The sequence below is a fragment of the Dermacentor andersoni genome, chromosome 6 (genome assembly GCF_023375885.2).
Source record: "Dermacentor andersoni chromosome 6, qqDerAnde1_hic_scaffold, whole genome shotgun sequence".
NCBI lineage: Eukaryota > Metazoa > Arthropoda > Arachnida > Ixodida > Ixodidae > Dermacentor > Dermacentor andersoni.
In genome coordinates this window covers 85,175,626-85,195,340 of record NC_092819.1, presented here as the reverse complement: position 1 = coordinate 85,195,340, position 19,715 = coordinate 85,175,626, and positions in this window count along the sequence as shown.

Here is a 19,715-nt window from a genome sequence, read left to right as displayed (position 1 = left end):
CCCCGTTTCACATGAGTTGCTGATATCTTCATTGTCGCCACCATGATAAACGACATAGCCAACTACGACCCTCTGATGACGGTCTTGCAAAATACGTATCTTGATTTCACTCTGCACCCTTCAGACCAAGAAATGGCAGATAACAACAACAGAGAATGAGCCATCTAGGAGAGAATACCGACTGTCATTAACCGCGCTCAGATTTTTGTCAGAAACTTCAAAAACATATTGTTACGTTTGGAGAGACACAGACAAAGGAACTAACTAAATGTGTTTACAAGAGCAGCGCAGCCAGAGACGAAGATGGAAACCAGCTTGTGCCAAGCCCAGATGCCCGTCTTCGTCTTTCTTTGCGCCATGTCTCTTGAGCTTCTGTTGGGTCGCAACACAACCCCCGGCGCAAAGAGCGCCATCCGGGTACCGCTAGATATCTGTGGAAATCGGAGAGTTGCAGGGCTTGAGCCTGGCGACGTGGACGATGTCATTGGTTTTCGGAGCAGAGGACGTTGCGGGGCTGGCTGGAGCGATTTAGTAGGTGACATCAGTGACTTGGTAAACCACGCGGTATGGGCCTTTGTAAGAAGGCAGGAGTTTTTTCGCAAGGGCTCACTCACCGGGAAGGCGACCAAAGCAGCACGAGGGAGCCCGGCGAAAAGTGCCCTTCGCGGTGACAGATGTCGTAGCGGCGCTTCTGGTTCTCTTGTCACACTGATCGACGAGCGCGTGTAAGTTGTCGAGCGTGGTCAGCGCGGGCGATTACATCACGGGCATATTCACTTGCAGAGGTCGTAATTGATGGTAGCAAGGTACCTGCCGGTAGCGTGGGTTCACGGCCATACTAGAGGTAGAAAGCGGAACAGCCGACAGTGTGAACGCGAGACCAATTATAGGCGAAGGTAATGTGAGGTATATCGCGGGGTCCGAATTGCGGACCCGCTGAAACGCATTTCGCAAGCACGTCTGTGAGGGTCCGGTGCCGTCGCTTGGTCAGGCCGTTGGTTTGTGCATGGTAGGAGGTGGTAAGATGATGCTGGATAGAGCAGATACGCATGATGCCAATAATGGCCTTGGACAAGAAAGTAGGAACTCCGTCTGTGAGCACTTGACGTGGAGCTCCGGACTGCACTGTGAGCCACGTAGTGGTCGTCTTTCATTGATGGCTAGCAAACTTAACGAAAAACCTATGCGTTACGCTTAAGCGACACGCAAAAATTTCGCCGATGATTACGATACTCTTTAATACGAATTTTGAGCGCAGCTCTTTAGGTGTTTCTAATTCGCGATATATCGTGGTAAAGAATTTGATTCTGAACGACAGGGTGCTCTCGGCGACGGCGCGCCGAGAGCACTCCTCCGCCTCTGCCCGAGCAGAGGCGGCGGCGCCTCTGCTCCGGCAGCTCGTTAAAGGCCGATCCACACGACGGACCAAATTGTTCTTTTGGACCGCGGTCCGCGCATCACGTGATAGGACATCACCAGCAACGTTTATAGATACTTTTAAGTATCTATAAACGTTGATCACCAGTTCGTGCGTACCGCCGTTGGCCCGCGCAAGACCGCGGCCCTCGCGGTCCAACAAATCGCCGAGGCTTTTCCCGCTTCCGTTTTGGCGGCGAACCGCATGCGAACCGCAGCGATTTTGGCTTAGCCAACCAATGTTGTCCGGCAACAGAGTGTCTTCAGCCAAATTCAATCTAGTTTTCGGCTCAGCAAAAGCCAGTCAAGCCAGTCGTTTCATGTCCGCCGTTCGCCTACACGTGCGTGCAGCAGATATATTTTTTAAACACCGTGTCCTCTTGGAGTGACGAGGAGGTTTTTTCATTTTGTATACCTCGTTGAGCAGTTCCCGGCTTTGTGGGACTCGAGCCGTAATGATAACAATGATAACAATCTGGCCGAGAGTGTAGCTGGTTGGTCTGCTCTGCCGTCTGCTATGGCGGTCCGCCGTGTGGATGTGTCCTGCGCCGGAGCGGACCGCGGCGGGCCGTGACCTCAGATCACGTGATCGAGCGGCCCGCGGACTTGGTCCGTCGTGTGGATCGGCCTTTAGCAGCAGCGGCTGACGAAGCATTTCCACCGATTGCGTCGCTCATAGTTAAGAAAGAAAGCGTGAACACGGGAACGCGGGGCTCGCACTGTCGCAATGCGGGGCTCGCATTCTCTAGCGGCGGCGGCGGCGCATGCGAAGTAGCTTATATGCGCAGAGGGGTCCGAAGCCGACGCCAGCGCTCTGCTTCCATATATGGCACCGGCGGACGCGCTCGCCGCATGCCTGGTCGCCGCCGTTGAGCACGTCTCGTGCGGCACTCCGCTTTCCTCCTCACCCTCTCGCCGTACTCTCCTCCTCCGCTTTCCTCCTCATGCTTCCGCTGCACCCTCCTTCACTGTTTTCCTCCTCGCGCTCTCTTCGCTATCACCATTTTCCATCCTCCACTGCGTTCCGCGTTCGGTCTTTCATCCTTTGCGGCGCCCGTTCGCTCGGTTACACCGAGGGACGCCGACGCCGACTCTCAACTCAGGAACGGGCGCTCAAGAGCTGCGCCCTAAATCATCACGTTGCTGAGGAAGTCTTCTTGCAGGGCCAGTCCTCACTTCGTAGCTGGTGGCAGCGTGTGCCTGACTTCACGCACTCGCTTAAGGCGCACTAACACTTGGTCGGTACGAGACCGACAAGACGACCACGCTAATGATTGGCCGACTCCTTGAACTTCAAGGAGTCGTGAAACAAGAGGGTGAAGTTTTGTGTGACATACTCGGTAACTTCGGTATTGTGATTGGCGAGCTGATCGTCGAGTCGGATCGAATGCTGTCACCGCGTCCGAACCAAAGCATCCCCTGACAGCAACGTAATTGTGCGGTTCAAGTCGCGTGTAAAGCGAGACGCGGCACTCAAGAAGGCAAAGAAGGCACAACTTACTAACAAAGACGTGGGTGTCCAGAGAACGCCTCGAGTCTATGTAGATGAGTATTACACACCCGAGAACAAACGGCTTCTGGGCGCAGCTGACGCCAAAAGGAAGGCTGTGTGCTGGCAGTACGTTTGGACAAAGAATGGCGTTATTCTTGCTCGAAAAACCAGCGACTCTGCAGTTGTTCGTACCCACACTCAAGCTGATCTTTCTAAGATGACATAAACCACGTCGGGATACGCAGTTACACGCATATTTCTTTTCATACGACAGATGGAACTGTTCTTTTTACACCTACTCAGTTCAACAAAGCGTTTCCAGACAAGAATAGTTGCTTTCAAATTCTACACTTAAACATGCAATCTGCTTTGAATAAAGCTGAACAAGTCACTTCGTTTTTATCTAGCTTCAACGACCCTTTTGACATAGTTTTGCTATCAGAGACGTGGAATCGTCACAATTCTGACGTCATACAAATCCCGGGGTGCAACCTAGCTTTATTTTAATCGCGCTGCGAAGCGCTGCGGAGGCGTCGCGTTGCTTGCGAAAAAAGGCTGCGCATGCGTTCTGCTATCATAATGTTGCTTGAGATAACAGCAACATTGAAATCCTTACTATCCAAAGGGGCCGATTTTCTTTTTTTATTGTCTACCGCTCTCCTCAATGTCTCATGTCTGATTTTTTTTGTTACTTCGAACACGAAATAACGTTCCTTTCTGATAATTTCTTATCCTATGTTGGAGGAAGCTTTAATGTTGACATGGCCACCTACAACCCCGCTCAACAAATGCTGGTCACAATTGAAAGGGCTAATTTTAATAATGCCAAAAATCACCCAATGCGCGTAACTGCCCCAACTTCTTCAACTCTGGACTTAATTATCACAAATCATGCTGCAACTTCACAGTCTGGTTGTATAGCCGTAGGCATTAGCGACCACCCACCTGTATTTTTACGAGTTAAAAAAAAAAACATTTCATGATGTTTCTGTGAAATCAAGGCTCCAGACAATTTCCAATACACGTCGTGAAACATTTAAGGGTCGCATTGCATCTGTAGATTGGAGTCCAGTTTACGAACAGTGCACGCCTGAAAACGCACACAAAGAATTTCTTCAAAATTTCCTGCCGATCTACAACGACTGCTTCCCGATCATTGATATTTCACCTTGCGAAGAATCACGCAAACCATGGATGACAGCCCGACTTATACGTCTTATAAAAAAGAAATTCAAGCCATTTGCTCTATTTATAAACACCGAAAGCCCTGAAACTCTGACACAATTCAAATCCCTACGTAACAAAATTAACAGCGAAATTCGCGCTGCTGAAAATGCTTACTACATTAACTTATCGACGTGGCCCTCTCACGCAAAACTAAAAAATAAATGGGGTTACTTGAATCAACTATTAAACAGGGATACCCAAACCGAGAGACTCACAAGGTCAACCATAGGCGGACAAAAACTATGTGGCTCAAAATTAGCCGCTGCCTTCAATGAATTCTTTTATATTCCCTCTTTCCTTTCCCCCAGATTAGGGTAGCCAACCAGGCACATTTCTGGTTAACATCCCTGCCTTCTGCCTTTATTTCCTCCTCCTCTTTTCGTGGGTTGGTGGAAGCTGCTACAACCCTAACTTTTGCTGTTTTCTAGGTAACCGAACACCACAGTCACTATTTTTTGAGCCAACAGACAACAATGAGGTATACTCCACCTTTAATGCTTTACGCGACAGCGATAGCTTAGGCTCATTTAATGTCCAAAGCAGGCCGGTAAAATATGTATTATTCTTTCTCGTCCCATGCCTAACACATATATTTAACACTGTACTTATCACGTGGCGATTTACCGCAGATATGCAGCTAGCAAGAGTTGCAGTCCTTTACAAGAAAGGCGACAGGAATATTTTGAGTAACCCCCATAGGTCTACATCGTTCCTTCCGTATTTCTCAAAGGGACTGGGACAAATAATTCGCTGCCGTCTGCATGTTTTTTTTTTCTCAAGTGCTCTGTAATTACTGATCATCAGTGTAGTTTTACTCGGAATAGATTAACGGAGCACGCACTAATTGATCAAAAAGAACATATACTAAACAACTTTGAATCCCAACTACTCACATTAGGCATATTTGTAGACTTCAGCAAGGCGTTCGACACGCTCAACCACGAACATCTTTTCGCAAAACTAGAACTCTATGGTGTACGGCGGCACGCCCTTAATGTATTTAAATCATACTTAAACTCCCGTTCCCAGTAAGTAGCAATTGGAAACTATTCGTCTGAACTCCTGCAAATCAAAAATGGTGTCCCGCAAGGCAGTTTATTGGGACCTCTACTCTTGAATATTTATGTCAATGACATTATTAATATCACACAAGAGGCAAAATTCACCATGTATGCAGATGATACGTTCCTAGTTTTTTTTCGTCCGATAACATTCTGAAAATAACTGACACTGCCAATCGAGTTCTTTAATTATTGGCGAAATGGTAATTGTACAATGCACTAAAAATTAACGAAGGTAAAACAAAGGCAATGATTTTTCACACGAAGAACAAGTACATATCTAATCCGCCGCATCTAGTCTTAAATGACAGTAATATTGATTATGTTGATGAATTCACTTCTTTTGGTGTAGTATTTACTACTACCATGACCTGGGGCGCTTACATAAATAAAGCTTGCATTACTCTTTCCAGATTTATCGGAATTTTTCACGCAACAGACGTAGCTTACCCGTCAAGAGTAAGCTAAGTGTATACTATTTTTTCTTTTACTCATACCTAAATGACTGCTTTCTAGTCCCGGTTAACACCACTGTTTCGAATGTTCACAAATGATTTGTTCTTCAAAAAAATGTTTTTTTCAGGATAATTGCTGTACCTCATATGGTGCCGCAACACTTCCTCTACACTTAAAATATAATATTGTTGGCGTAAATAAATTCTTTGAATACAGATTTGCCTGTTTTTATAAAAAACGACAGCAAAAAATGATCCCTTCCTTAATGGCATTGTAAAACTTACCCCGCATGTTACGCAATATGGAACTAGAAAACGACATACTTATACATTATCTCGATGTAGAACTAACTATGGTTTCACACTGTTTATGTACATATTGCCCAAATGTTTAAACACAGAATTCTGTGATAATTTATGCTATACGTCATTTTCTGCTACCCGAGACTCATTCGTGATTTAGCTTTTGTTGACCTTACATTCTAGAGCGTTTGACTTTTCTTTTATTATTATAATTTTACAACTTTTCACGTTAATCCAAATATTTTTCGTACTATGTATTGAACATGCGCGTATTCACTACATGGTATAATTGCATTTGAAGTTCCATATATCATTGTATAAAGATCTACGTAACTCTTGTACTCACAATGTCCGAGGTATTTCAGTGCACTACACATATTGTACTTTAATATTGCTGAACCTTTTCCTTTTTTTTCTCCTGGCGCAACTGTCAATGTTGTTAAATGGGTTAGGGAGCTTTGTCAAGCGGTCGTATAGACTGCTTTTTCTCTCTTACCCCCTGTTTGTATTGCACACTGTACTGCAAACTGAAATAAAGATTTGATTGATTGATTGATTGATTGATTGATTGATTGATTGGTTATTCAGCACATGTGTGCCGCTGAGACCATTTCATCATGACGCAACCGATGAGCGCGAGTTGTACTGCGATGGGTACTGCGACGGGAATAGCCCGCAACCTGAATCGAGAACTGACGGGCCGAGCAGGTGACGTGCAAATACTGGGAACGAAGGGAGACAGGATGACCAGCTTTAACGAGATCACCAAACACTATAAATTGGGAAGTGCCCATTACCCTCCGGCACATTCCCCGCTAAGTTCCCCGCAAATAGAATGCATATCCAAACCCGGTGGCCTACCACCTCTGCTACCCGGACCTTTACACAGATAGATGTAGATTCTATCAAGGAAGGGCGGACCTACAATATATCTTTTGGGCTTGTCCTCGGACACCCACACTGAACAAAATACACAAGACCAGAGACCAGTGGGGGACCGCGTTGCTCAGCTGTGCACCGGAAGACCAACTTAAGGCAATGCAGCAGGCCGAAGATGCCGCCAGGGCCCAAGGGCTTCAGGCCGTCATCTAGGTAGAGAGGCTTAGGTCTCAAATCTGCTTTCCTAAAATAAAGTTTATTCCTCCTCCTCCGACCATCCTTCGACCAAACCCCGCGCGATCGGCCGTCGAACCGACAACGTGAAAGCCACAACAGCCTAACTTGCATGTATAATAGCGCTCAAAATGAGTCAAGGCACGTTTACGAAGTTAAAGGCGCAAGCTTCATCCCTCTCAAGCCGTGCACATGAAGTTTGAACCATTGTTGATTCTGTTCAGCAGAGGTTAGACCTGACGCCATCGAGTTAGTGCGCCCGCTATCGGCGGACCTGTACTTCAATGTAAGCTGTTAGGACGAAGGAAACTGCTTTTATAGTCCAATTCTGGCCTTAGCGATTTGATATCAACTCCTCTTCACTTTGCACGGTGCGTACACAATAAGCGGCAAGTGGCGACACAGCGCTGCGCCGACATCTGTACCTCGCCTATCCCGCATACGCTGTCGATCGCATTCGCTACGTAGACGGGTGGGACTGTACGTGCTGTTATGCTGACACATTTAATAATTCCAGAGAAGCATTTTTTTTTACCTCTCCGTCAAACGGGAAACAAGAGACAGTGCATTCGGTGCAACAGCATAAACAACCGCCGCGCTCAGTTATACCAACGGTGTCAGCGATCGATGCATGGCACCCACGGTTTCACGAGAGAATGAGCGCTTATGCGAGCACAGTTTTCTCTATTAATGTTTTATGGCTGGTTCAAACTGTACGACGAAGTTAAAGAAAAGCAAGATTCAGTGATAAATTGACAGACCACAATATATATATCTAGATCACAGTTACCTTTGTTGAAGTTGAAGTTGAAGTTTATTCATATGAAAAAACATAGGTACATAAATGTAATATACAGACGAGGGTCCCAAAGTAATGATACTGAAAACGGGACCCTCGGTTAGTAAATACAACAGAATTGTAACATAGTTGGCAGCATAGCAGTGGATAGCATAATAATATCTTAGTTGCAAGAAAAGCAAATGATAACGAAAAGAAAGAAGAAGAAGTAGAAGAAAAGCCAAGCAAACTATGCTCTAATCGGTATGGTTTAAGTGGCTCGGCCGCTAATATTGACTCGTCTTAGAACGGAACAATTCGGCTCATCTGAGTAGATATGTATGTCTTGCTACGTTCTGACATTATTTCGTATCAGCGATGTACCTTTCCCCCAATATCTATCGCTAACAACGATCTGCGGCTGTAGATGTAGATGTAAACAAGTGCACCGCTTTGGTATATCCACGCGGAAGGCTGCGCTCGAAGACTTGTTGAATATGCGAGATATCTAAAGAACGTGCAAAAAGAATTCGAAAAGCAAGGTGCAAGCGCAGAAATCAGCGGCAATAAACTGCAAGGCAGCAGCGTCGGAAGACACAACTCAGCGTGCCTTTATGGGCCGCACTGTCAGAACAGCATGCACACTCAGAAGCCTGCTCACCCAGTAGTCGGTGAGTGCTACATGGCTTCCAGGAACAGCCCCTGAGGAGCTCTTAATAATGAGTCGGTATCCACGAAATGCACGAATGACGCGCACTCAAAATGGGCGCAGGTACACAAATCAAGCGGCGCAAGGCCCCGGCACCCTTGCAAAACGTTTCAAGTGGCGTGCGGCAGAGGGAAGCATAGGAAAAAAAAAAAAAGAAAGCCGATCGGTACTAAGGGGATATGACTTTAGAAATCACCGGCTACAATTCGCAAACTGCAATATATGACTAAAGTAATTAGCTTAAGAGTTAATTAGCGAAACTTTGTTTAGTCAAATATTCATTTTCATTTCTCGTGCGATTAATGTTCGCCTCTGAGAGTAAACTAGCTCAAGATGGCTGCATGTAACGGGTAAACTTTAAAGATTCTCCTAAAAGAAGAAAAAAAGAACGACGCGTATATATACATGGGTTTGAACACGTGCTCTTACCGTTCTCGCTGCTCACGGTTATCGGGACACCCTTTGTTGAGTTCCACCGCGGTCTGATCGGAGCAACCGGCTCCCGCTGTCGCTGTCGGGGCGTCGGTGAAAAATATAAACGACCGCTCCTCTCCCCTTTCCCTCAACCTCACCTGCTTCGCCGCTCTCTGGTCGAGTAGCTTCACCTCATGTGTTTGCGCGTATGACGAGCGCTTTCAGTGTAGTCGCTTCCTGCGAAGCGAAAACAGATTGGCGAAACGTGCGGCGAGCATTGAAGTTCAGCCGCACAAAGCTGAACATGCCGTCGTCAGGTTAGACTTTTCACGGTGATTTTCCCTTCCATCTGCGGATCGGGAAACGTTCGTACGTGGTTGCGCATCCGCTATAGGCTAGTCTGTCATTGCCTTCATGATCTACCGGAGTGAATATTTGTTTTACGGAGAAGCTGTTAGCCTCTATAAGTTGGTCGGCATTTTTTTTTTTCGTGTCAGCGTCCGTCAGCAAAAATGTGGGCGGAGAAGGAGAAGGAGGAGGAAAAAACTTTATTCTTGTCCTATAGTTGCCACCTGCCTGGCTAGTCCCATGTTGGGACCGGGAGGTCAAGCCTCCTAGCCCTATCACGGCCGTACTGGACAGCCAGGACTTGAGGGATATGATCTGGAGATTTGATTATTCCTAAAAACCGAATCAGGGAAATGCCAGGGCCGAGCGACCCACACTCCCAGAGCATATGTTCAAGCGTGCATATCTCCTTTTTGCATGCTTTGCATATAATATTCATGTCTGCAATGTCATACCATTCCTTTATTTGTGCAGGTGAATAATAAGACTCTGTTTGTAATTGCCTAAGTGTAACTGCTTGTGCTCTGTTTAGTGGGCCGATCCCGGCGGCAGTGCAGGGCCAGGCGCACTGGCTCGCACCCCCGTAAGACGGACGGAGGCTTCAAGAAGTCAGCAAAGGGAAGAGGGCAGGGCACATATTCTTTGGAATTACGCGCTCAGCATATAGAACAGCATACGTTTCAATAAAAAAAAAAAAACGGCTACAAAGCAATCAGCTGAACCACGTAGTCGGTGGTGAGGCGCTACTGACAACGATGCAAAGCACGTAGCGCTCCCCGCATACATTTCCCGGTAGAGATGACTGCTGCGCAACCTGCCGCTCTGATGGCAGCTTGCGACGTGGGGAGTGATGTTCATAGCCTTTTGTATATAGAAGAACCAGCCTAACAGCTGATTTCAAGGTTGTTGCAGCACCTCTATGGGTGGCGGCGTGCTGTCAAAATAACCACTACTACCATTACTCTAAAGCAATAAAGTACTGCATACCCCCGCCCCCCCGCTCGCCCCCTTCAGCAGTTGTAGTGATCGCTTCCAACAGCGTCTGCCGCAGCCGTCACGAGTACGGGATCTTTGACCTCCCAAAAAATAACGCATTCGTGACGCCTGCGGCAGAAAGGATGTTCCACACCCGCAGCCAAGGTTTGTCAGTGGTGGCGCTGGCTAACACTCCCAAGGTTAGTTCGAGTAGTAAAACATAAATACCCAAGAAAGTGGATGGGCAAACGGCGCCACGGTGGCTCAGTTCGTTAGGGCATCGCATGCGTAATGCGAAGACGTGGGATCGTTTCCCACCTCCGGCAAGTTGTTTTTTTATACAGTTTCATTGCCATTAACTTACCATTTATTGTATTCATTTAGTAAGTAGAATTAATTTCCCCTGTGTTCTCCTTGGTGTCATTGTTTGTTGGCTTCTTATAGGAATAATAAAAATCGGGCCCCCTCGCTTAACCCTCTTTCTTCTCGTTCACACACACACACACACACACACACACACACACACACACACACACACATATATATATATATATATATATATATATATATATATATATATATATGTTGCATGTTACGTATATTGTTACGCATGAAGAAAACGAAGAACGGTGAACGTGCTTGCGGTCCCGAGGGGGGGAAGGAAGAAGAGAACGACGCTGAGTTGATCAACCAGCTGGCCGCTCTTACGCTCACCTTCGCGACTTAAAGTCAACGGTCCCCTTCATCCGCAAGGGTTACAAACGGTCTCCTTCGCGCGTAACAATATATATATATATATATATATATATATATATATATATATATATATATATATATATATATATATATTTCTGTACCGAAATATATAAAGAGGCGGTTGCGAGAATTTACTGTATGCCTTGAAGAACGTCTGTCCAGCGACCGATAGTGTTGGGTCAATAAACCAAAGATAACCGGCGAAGCTGTTTCTCATCTTTCTAAGTACGCGAACGTTTGGCCTATTGAAAAACTCTGCTTTATATATATATATATATATATATATATATATGTATATATATATATATATATATATATATATATATATATATATATATATATATTTGTTGCACTCAATGCTTTAATTTGTGAAAAGAAATCGCAATTTGAGCCACACCTGACGTGGTTCGCTCGGCTCCCGCTTTTTGCCATCGTTTTCGGATGTTTTTCGAGTGTGTACCCCTGAACTTTCCACATTTCCGGATCTGTGAAGTCACGAGGAACACGCCGATACCCGACTTTTGTGGGTGGGTGGACTTTTGTGACATTTATTCCCGTTTTTCTTTCGACTACGCCATCACTGTGTGCTGAGCCTAACCGTGTTAGGGTTCGCGAGGCGAGGCATCGCTCGCCCACCTCTTCTCGTCAGAGGCTTTTTCCACGGAATTTGTGATGGAGTGTGAGGTGGAAGGGGAGCTTTTATCCCCCGAGGACTTCACTAAAGACTCCGGGTGGCAGCTCGTTGCCGCCAGACGTTCTTTAGGGAGCAAGAGAAATGCGGCCAATGCCAGTGCGGCCGACGTTCAGCATAACGCCGGTTCCAACGCTCGGCGTCCCGCCGACCGCGCGGGCATTAAAAGCAAGATAATTCGAGGGGCCAGGATGCCTCCGCTGCCCAAAGAAGAGGCAAAGATCGTCGTGCGGCCCAGGGGAGGCCTGTGTATCAGCAAGTGTGGACCTACCGCAGTCGCAGACGCCATATGGCAGGCTGCCGGGCTCGATCCGGCGTCGCGAGACACGGACACGATGTGTCCCAACTTTCAACAAAACATAATGGTGATCAGCACACCAAACCGGGACAACGCTGCACGCTACGTCGGCATCGAAGGCATCTCCGTCACCGGTCAACGTTTCGAGGTGAGCGCCTACGAGGCCGCCCCCCACTACACGTGCAAGGGCGTCATCCGAGGCGTCTCCCTTACCGACGGGCCCGCGGTGCTCGACAAAAAACTCGTAAACCCGAGGAATCCCACGGCGCTGGGCGCCAAAAGAATCAAGAACACCGGCACCGTGGTGGTCCTGTTCGAGGGGTACCGAGTGCCAAATTTTGTCTCCTACGGCGGCACGATCGTCAGGTGCACTTTATTTCGCAAGCAAATGGACGTGTGTTACAGCTGCGGCAGGCTCGGACACCGCTCCGACGTCTGCCCTTCGCCCAACGACGCCATCTGCAGAGGATGCGGAGAAGCAAACCCTGACGCCCAGCATAGGTGCGATCCCAAATGCAAGCTGTGCGGTGGCGACCACCTTACCGCCGCCAAGGAGTGCAAGCGACGATTTCAGACGCCATATCTCGTCAGGCGCAGACGGGGGGAACGCTCCCGCGCCCTCAACGCCGAACATTTCCCGCCCATGGAGGGCGCGAATCAAGCCCGGCAAGCATCGCCTGAACGCCAATACGGTCGCAGCCGCTCCCGGTCCAGGGGGAGATCCAAGTCTCGTGGCCGCTCCAGGGGTCGCACCAGGAGCCGCTCCGTCTCCAGGGCCAGGTCGATGTCAAGATCCCGAGTCCGATCACGATCCAGATCCGGCTCCAGGGACCGCCCAGGTTGGAGAACCCAGCCAGCATCTGGACCTCAGCCGGCCTCCACGCGTTTGGGGAAGCAGCCGACCCTCCTTTGGGCCGATCTGGCACGTCCCAAGCCCGGTACCAATATAGAAGCTGCTCAGGCACCTCGTAACGACCCACACCCAGAGCGAGCTAGGGACGCGGAAGTCATTCGCTTACGAAAAGAGAACGACGACCTCAAGAGCATGATCAAGAGGCTAGTTAACGAAATGGCAGAGATTCGGAAACTCGTTACGAATGCGTCTGATAACGTTGCGCCAGGCAGGGCCACAGAGACTCCAATCCCAGCCCCAGTAGACGGTACTGCGACGTCCTCCAAACGTAGAGCAGTAGTAAAACAAACAGGTGAATCGGGAGCGATGTCCTCAGAAGTCAGCGAGATTAAGCAATCTCTCATTGGGCTGGCAGATGGCCTCAAACAGGTCACTGCTAGCGTCAATTGTCTCACCGATAACGTTCGTCAAATTCAGGTTGCACTCGGAGACCCCAACAGGGGCCTCGGAGCTCTCGCTGATCGCATAGACGCCATTGAGGCGCGAATGGCTACACCCGCCTCCGTCGTACAACCGCTCACCGTTCCCGCCATACTAAAGGAAGCTAGACTTCAATATCCAACCAGGGCGGCGTCAGGAGGTCCCAGTCTTTGCACAGCCCTAACTGCCCCGTTAGGTGGTAGTCCATCCGGTCCGCCATAATGGATAGGTCCAAAGAGAGTTTTCGCATTTGGCAATGGAACTGCAGGGGATATTCTAACAAAAAAGCCCCTCTGCAGCAGTTCTTCAGGTCCTTCGCTGTCAAACCTCAAGTCATTGCTCTCCAGGAAACATTAGTCTCCGCCGCCTCGCTCCAGGGCTACAGGGCCGTGTCGGGCCTGCCCGGGGGGCGAGGGATTTGCACCTTGATTGATAAAAGGCTGACTCATCTCACCCACGACCTCAAGCTGGGGTGTGGTAGAATTGAATATGTCATGGTTGAGATCCTGCTCGACGTACCACACCAGAATCAGCGCAGAAACAGCGTGTTCGTCCTCAATATCTACAGCAACCCCAGGGACTCGCGCCAGCAGTTCAAGACCATCCTCAAGAAAGCGACCGACTTGGCCGGCCCTCGACCCTTGGTCGTCGTCGGTGACTTCAACGCACCGTACGGCATCTGGGGTTACGTCTACGACACTACCAAGGGGCGCAACCTGTGGCAAGACGCCAACGAGATGGACCTCACTCTGGTCACTGACAAGAATTTTCCTACTCGCATCGGCAACTCCGTCACCCGGGACTCGACACCTGACCTAGCGTTCGTCAGGAACGTTGAGGACGTGGGCTGGGAGAACACCGCCATGGAGTTCGGCAGCGACCACTATATTCTCGTGACCAACTTCAAGGTGTCTCGGAGTAGGATCAAGGAATTCACGTTCATCGATTGGGACCACTTTCGCAAGATTCGCGAAGAACCCAGCAGAGCCAGGGCACCCGCCACCCTCGAAGAATGGTGTGAAGGCGTCCGGAACGACGCTTCCGCGGCTACCAAGAAAGTGGAAACCGATCTCGACGTCGAGCGGATGGACAGCAGACTTGCCCACCTGATCGAGGCCAAGAACGCCCTGCTCCGCCGATGGAAGGGTCAAAGGCTCAATCGCAGACTCCGAAAAAAGATCTCGGAGCTCAACAAGGTCATCGATGACCACTGCAAGGCGCTATGCCAGCAGCAGTGGGACGAGCTCTGCGAATCCATCGACGGACAGATGCGCAACGGCAAATCCTGGGGTATGCTGAAGCACCTTCTCGACGAAAGCGGCTCAAAGTCAAATCAGAGGCATACGTTGGCCAGGGCCCTTCACGAGGCCACCAGGTCTCACACGGTCGATGAGCTCGTCGCAAAACTGGTACAGAGGTACTTGCCCGTCCGTCGCGACGGAGATCCAGTGACCCAACTCCCAGACTACCGAGGCCCTCCACGCCCCGAGCTCGACGAAGACTTCTCCATTGCCGAGATTAGACAGGCCATCTTCGCGCTCAACCGCAAGTCTGCGCCGGGTCCAGACGGAGTCACCAACAGAATGTTGAGAAACCTCGAGGACACGTCGATCGTCTTCCTGACCGACAAAATCAACGAGTCCTGGAATAGCGGCGTTGTTCCTGCAGAATGGAAGATGGCCTGCACGGTGCTCATTCCCAAGCCCGGCAAGGCCCCGAACATCGAGAACCTCAGGCCGATTTCTCTAACCTCCTGCGTCGGCAAGGTCATGGAGCGCGTCGTCCTCAACAGGCTTAACGGGTACCTCGAAGACAACGAGGTTTACACGTACAACATGATCGGCTTCCGCGCCGGACTCTCAACGCAGGATGCCATGAAACTAATCAAGCATCAGATTGTGGATGGCCGTTCCAGAGACGTCAAGGCTCTGCTGGGTCTGGACCTCGAGAAGGCTTTCGACAACGTGCTCCACACCTTCATCGTCAAGACCATTTCAGACCTGGGTCTCGGTTCCAGATTCCACAACTACGTCAGCTCTTTTCTGACTGACAGGAAGGCCAAGCTTCGCATTGGAGACTTCCGCTCCGAAGATGTGCCCCTCGGAGGGCGGGGCACTCCTCAGGGCGCCGTCATCTCCCCAACATTGTTTAACATCTGTATGATTGGTCTTTCCGAGAGGTTGGCGCGCGTCGAGAACGTCAAGCACACCATTTACGCCGATGACATCACCATATGGTGCTCCCGCGGCTGCGAGGGCAGAGTCGAAGAAGCCATGCAGGAGGCGATTGACGTGATCGAGGAGTATCTCCGCCCCACCGGACTTCGATGCTCCCCCGCCAAGTCGGAGCTGCTACTTTACAGAAAAGAGAAGGGAGGCAGACCCAAAGATTGGAAGCCAGTCTCTGAAAGCAGCATCAGACTTCGCACTTGTGACGGGGGGGTGATACCCAGGGTCGACGTTATTCGGGTCCTGGGCATGTTTGTCGAATACAACGGCGGAAACGGAACTGCTCTCCGCAAGATTATCGCGAAGACGGACAACGCTTTCCGCCTCGTTCGCAGAATCGCAAACCGGCATCGAGGCATGAAGGAAAGCAATCTTCTCAGGCTGATCAATGCCTTCGTACTCTGCCACCTCACGTACACGATTTCTATGCACAACTGGCTCAGAGCGGAGCGAGACAAGCTCAATGTTCTTATCCGCAAAATAGTCAAGAGGGCTCTCGGGCTACCCATCAGGACCCATACCGAGGATCTCTTGAAGCTGGGGGTACATAACACCGCCGAGGAGATTGCCGAAGCCCAAGAACGCGCGCAACTCACTCGCCTGGGCACCACAGCAGCAGGTAAACGCATCCTCGAAGAGCTGGGTTACCACCCTGCGGGATTCCCGATGGTCAGTACCCCGATCCCTAGGTGCATTCGAGAAAAGTTCGAAGTCGCCCCTGTGCCCCGAAACGTCCATCCCGTCCACAACGAGGGCAGACGCAAGGCCAGAGCAGCCGCCATCCTCAAACAGATCAAGCGACACGACATTAGCGCAAGCTTCGTCGACGCTGCGGAGTACAGTGACAGGAAGACCTTTGCCGTCGTTGTGGTCGACTCGGGCGGCAACATTTCCAATAGCGCCTCAATTCGCACTTCAGACCCCGGAGTCGCCGAGCAAGTCGCCATCGCCCTCGCCCTGCTAGACGGTCGTGGGTCCGAAATTTATAGTGATTCCAAAACGGCAGTTAGGGCTTTTCAAAAGGGTTGCATCGCCAAGGAAGCTGTTCGTCTTCTTAGCGGCTCGAGTCCACATGCTCTCACAAACCATTCAATTCACTGGTTTCCCGCTCACGTAGGATCGGTCGAGGGTGCTCCCCCGAACCTCAATGAGTCTGCCCACGAGGCTGCGCGTGACCTCACCGACCGCGCTTCCTCTATAAGGAGCACTGACTCCCCTCCTCTCTACGGTCACAGGGACGCTCCCGCTACTCACAATGAGATTATTAAATATTTCTACATGTCCAGAAGGGTCTTTCCACCCCCTCACCCCAAGTTGAATAGGGCGCAAGCCGTTTCACTTAGGCTCCTACAGACCAGCACATATCCGTGTCTGTCCGCTCTCCACGAGGCTTACCCCGACGTGTATCGCGACGACGCCTGCCCGTCCTGCGGCCAGACCTCCACTCTACCTCACATGCTCTGGGAGTGCGGGTCGACATACCCCAAGTTCATCAAGGAGGAGTGGGACTCGCTTTTGCGTAGCCCCGCTCTAGAAAAGCAAATCCTGGCCGTCCGGCGTGCCCGCGACCGGGCCGGTGGGCTAGACCTGCCGGTCCCGACGTGGGACTAGCCGGGTGCGCGACGAGTTCGCGTCCTCGCCGGACCTACAATAAAGTTTATTCACTCACTCACTCACTCATGACTCACGAGTGAGGCCATGGTAAGGCACCGGATTGATTTGAAGCACCTCACATTTTTTAACATGACACCTAAAAATACACGAGCATTTCTATTGTCCACCTCCATCGGGATACGACCCGGCTGAAGCTTGATGCATGCCAGTTTATAACAGATTCCTCTAAAACACGCACTCACACATACACACATACACACACAGAGAGAGAGAGAGAGAGAGAGAGAGAGAGAGAGAGAGAGAGAGAGAGAGAGAGAGATGCAGAGGTTATTGTACGAGCAGGGGAATGAGCTGGGCACGAAATCCAAACAGGACGTCCCCATTACCAAAACACCTTGCCCCTCGCCTCTTCGAACAGGTGAAATTGTCATCCTCCGATTTTTTTTTCACTCATTCATTTGCTTAATCATGCGCTCATCTAGCCCGATTCACTTTGTATAGGTCAAGCGTGCTTATTGAGGCAGGCTCGGCCTCTTATCTGTCCGAACGCTTTCTTTACCATTCTTTCCTGTCGTCGTGAAACTTATCAGTTCGTCTGCGGTTGAATTCAGAACGGAGAAGGTTCGACGAACGCCGGATGCGCCGCCGCCATCGCATCTCGAAGCCATCTGCAATGACCGGCCGAAGCACGAAGCACGAGTCTTTCATTTATTTTTGATGTTTTTGTTGCAAAATGCGTCTCGAGGTCAGAAAAATGAACCGCTAGGAAGCCACTTGACTCGTTCGTTGGAGTAATGTATGCGGCGTTGCACGGACCTTGCTTCGCTCGGTGATTGCCCGGTGGGCCACGTGTCTCGGACACCCTAAATTTTTTTTTTTTATTTGTGCGTCGAAATCGTTCTACGGATTCTATGGAGTGCTGCATACTGCCATTTTTTTTTAATAGTTGGAGCCTGGGATGCATGATATACCATTTCTAGGTATGAATCTATTGCACCTCGCTTAGCTTCTCGTTGTCGTAAAATAATCCCGCGCCCCTGGCGTGTCTATCTGTGTACGAAGAAACGAGGTTCTATTTCTTTCTTTCTTTCTTTCTTTCTTTCTTTCTTTTATTTTTTTCGCCATTTTGAAGGCTACTGAAACACTTAGCTTAATTTTTATAAACATGTATTCTGTTGAGCGTGCCATGTCCAGAACGCTGTGTTATGTTCAATTATTTTGATGTTTTCTGTTGACCTAGTGCAGCCTGCGACAAGGTTGTAAGTTTCTCTTTTAAAATTTAGTCAGATCTGTGATTGAATTGAATCAGCTTGGAGGAGGGTCAATAAAAACGCTACCGAGGAAGCTTCACCAGCCTGCAGAACCTCTACAGTTCGTGGTTCGTGTCTGTGAACGTTAGGAAAATAAGTGATAAATAAGCAAGGACATAACTGGAGACTTGCCAACGTGAAACTAATAATGAAATTAATAGGGATACATAATTAAAGATATTAAAACACTGCTGAGCATGCAGGCAAGAGCCAAAGGCACACTACGCAAAGGTTTGCCTGCAACAGGAGAATGCTGTGCAGCAGGATTTTAGCACTGTATCGTCAGAAATTATTCCACGAACGACCTTATACTTAAAGGGACACTAAAGGGAAACAATAAATCAGTTTAGACTAATGGAGCCTTGTTTGAGAACCCTGCAGGCAGTCATTTCAAAAAGATAGTTTGATTATTGGATGAGAAAATGAAGGTCCAAGTACCAGTATTTGGATTTCGCGCCGAAACCCCAGCGCCGGTACGTCAGCGTAACGCCAGGGATTCCAAAGTATGTTTTTGGCATTTGGGCCGCGTTGGCTGAATAAAGGTTCTGTTCTAAAGCAGAGCGAGGATTTCTACAGCTTGAACCACTCGACTAGCAGGCTGAAACCTGGCAAGAAATTAGGCAACATATTCTCGTTCTTTGCCCCTGGCGGAGCAATTGCCTAAATAATTTGTTTTAATAATTACTTGATTATTAAAATTTCTTAAATAATAATTGGGCCCGAGCGACCTGCCGCAGTGGCTGTCTTCGTTAAATTGTGATTTTTTTATTGTGTCACGTACCAAATAAACGTTGTAAAATATTTACATTATCTCCTGCGGTTTTACCCTACAACTTACCGTATACTGCGAACTGCTTTGCCCGACTCTCGGCCAATCTCGTACTGCTGGCTGAGCCATTGATTTCCTCGCCGCGGCACCAGCAGCCGCCTTAGAACCTCAGAAGGACATGTGGACGGGGGGCCGGGCTTGGAGGAGTGTCGTGCGTCACATCGCATTAGTTTGCAGACTTTTTTCTTTCTTTCCCTTTTGTTTATTTTATGCTCGAGCGTTTTGCTCTCATCTTTAATTCCCTTTGGCCCCGTTACTCCAGCACAGGGTAGCCAGCCGGTGTATGCACGGGCTGACTTCCATGGAGGAAGGAAAATTTTAGGAGGGAGCGTTGCGTCACGCAGCAAGCCTTCGAAAACGAACGC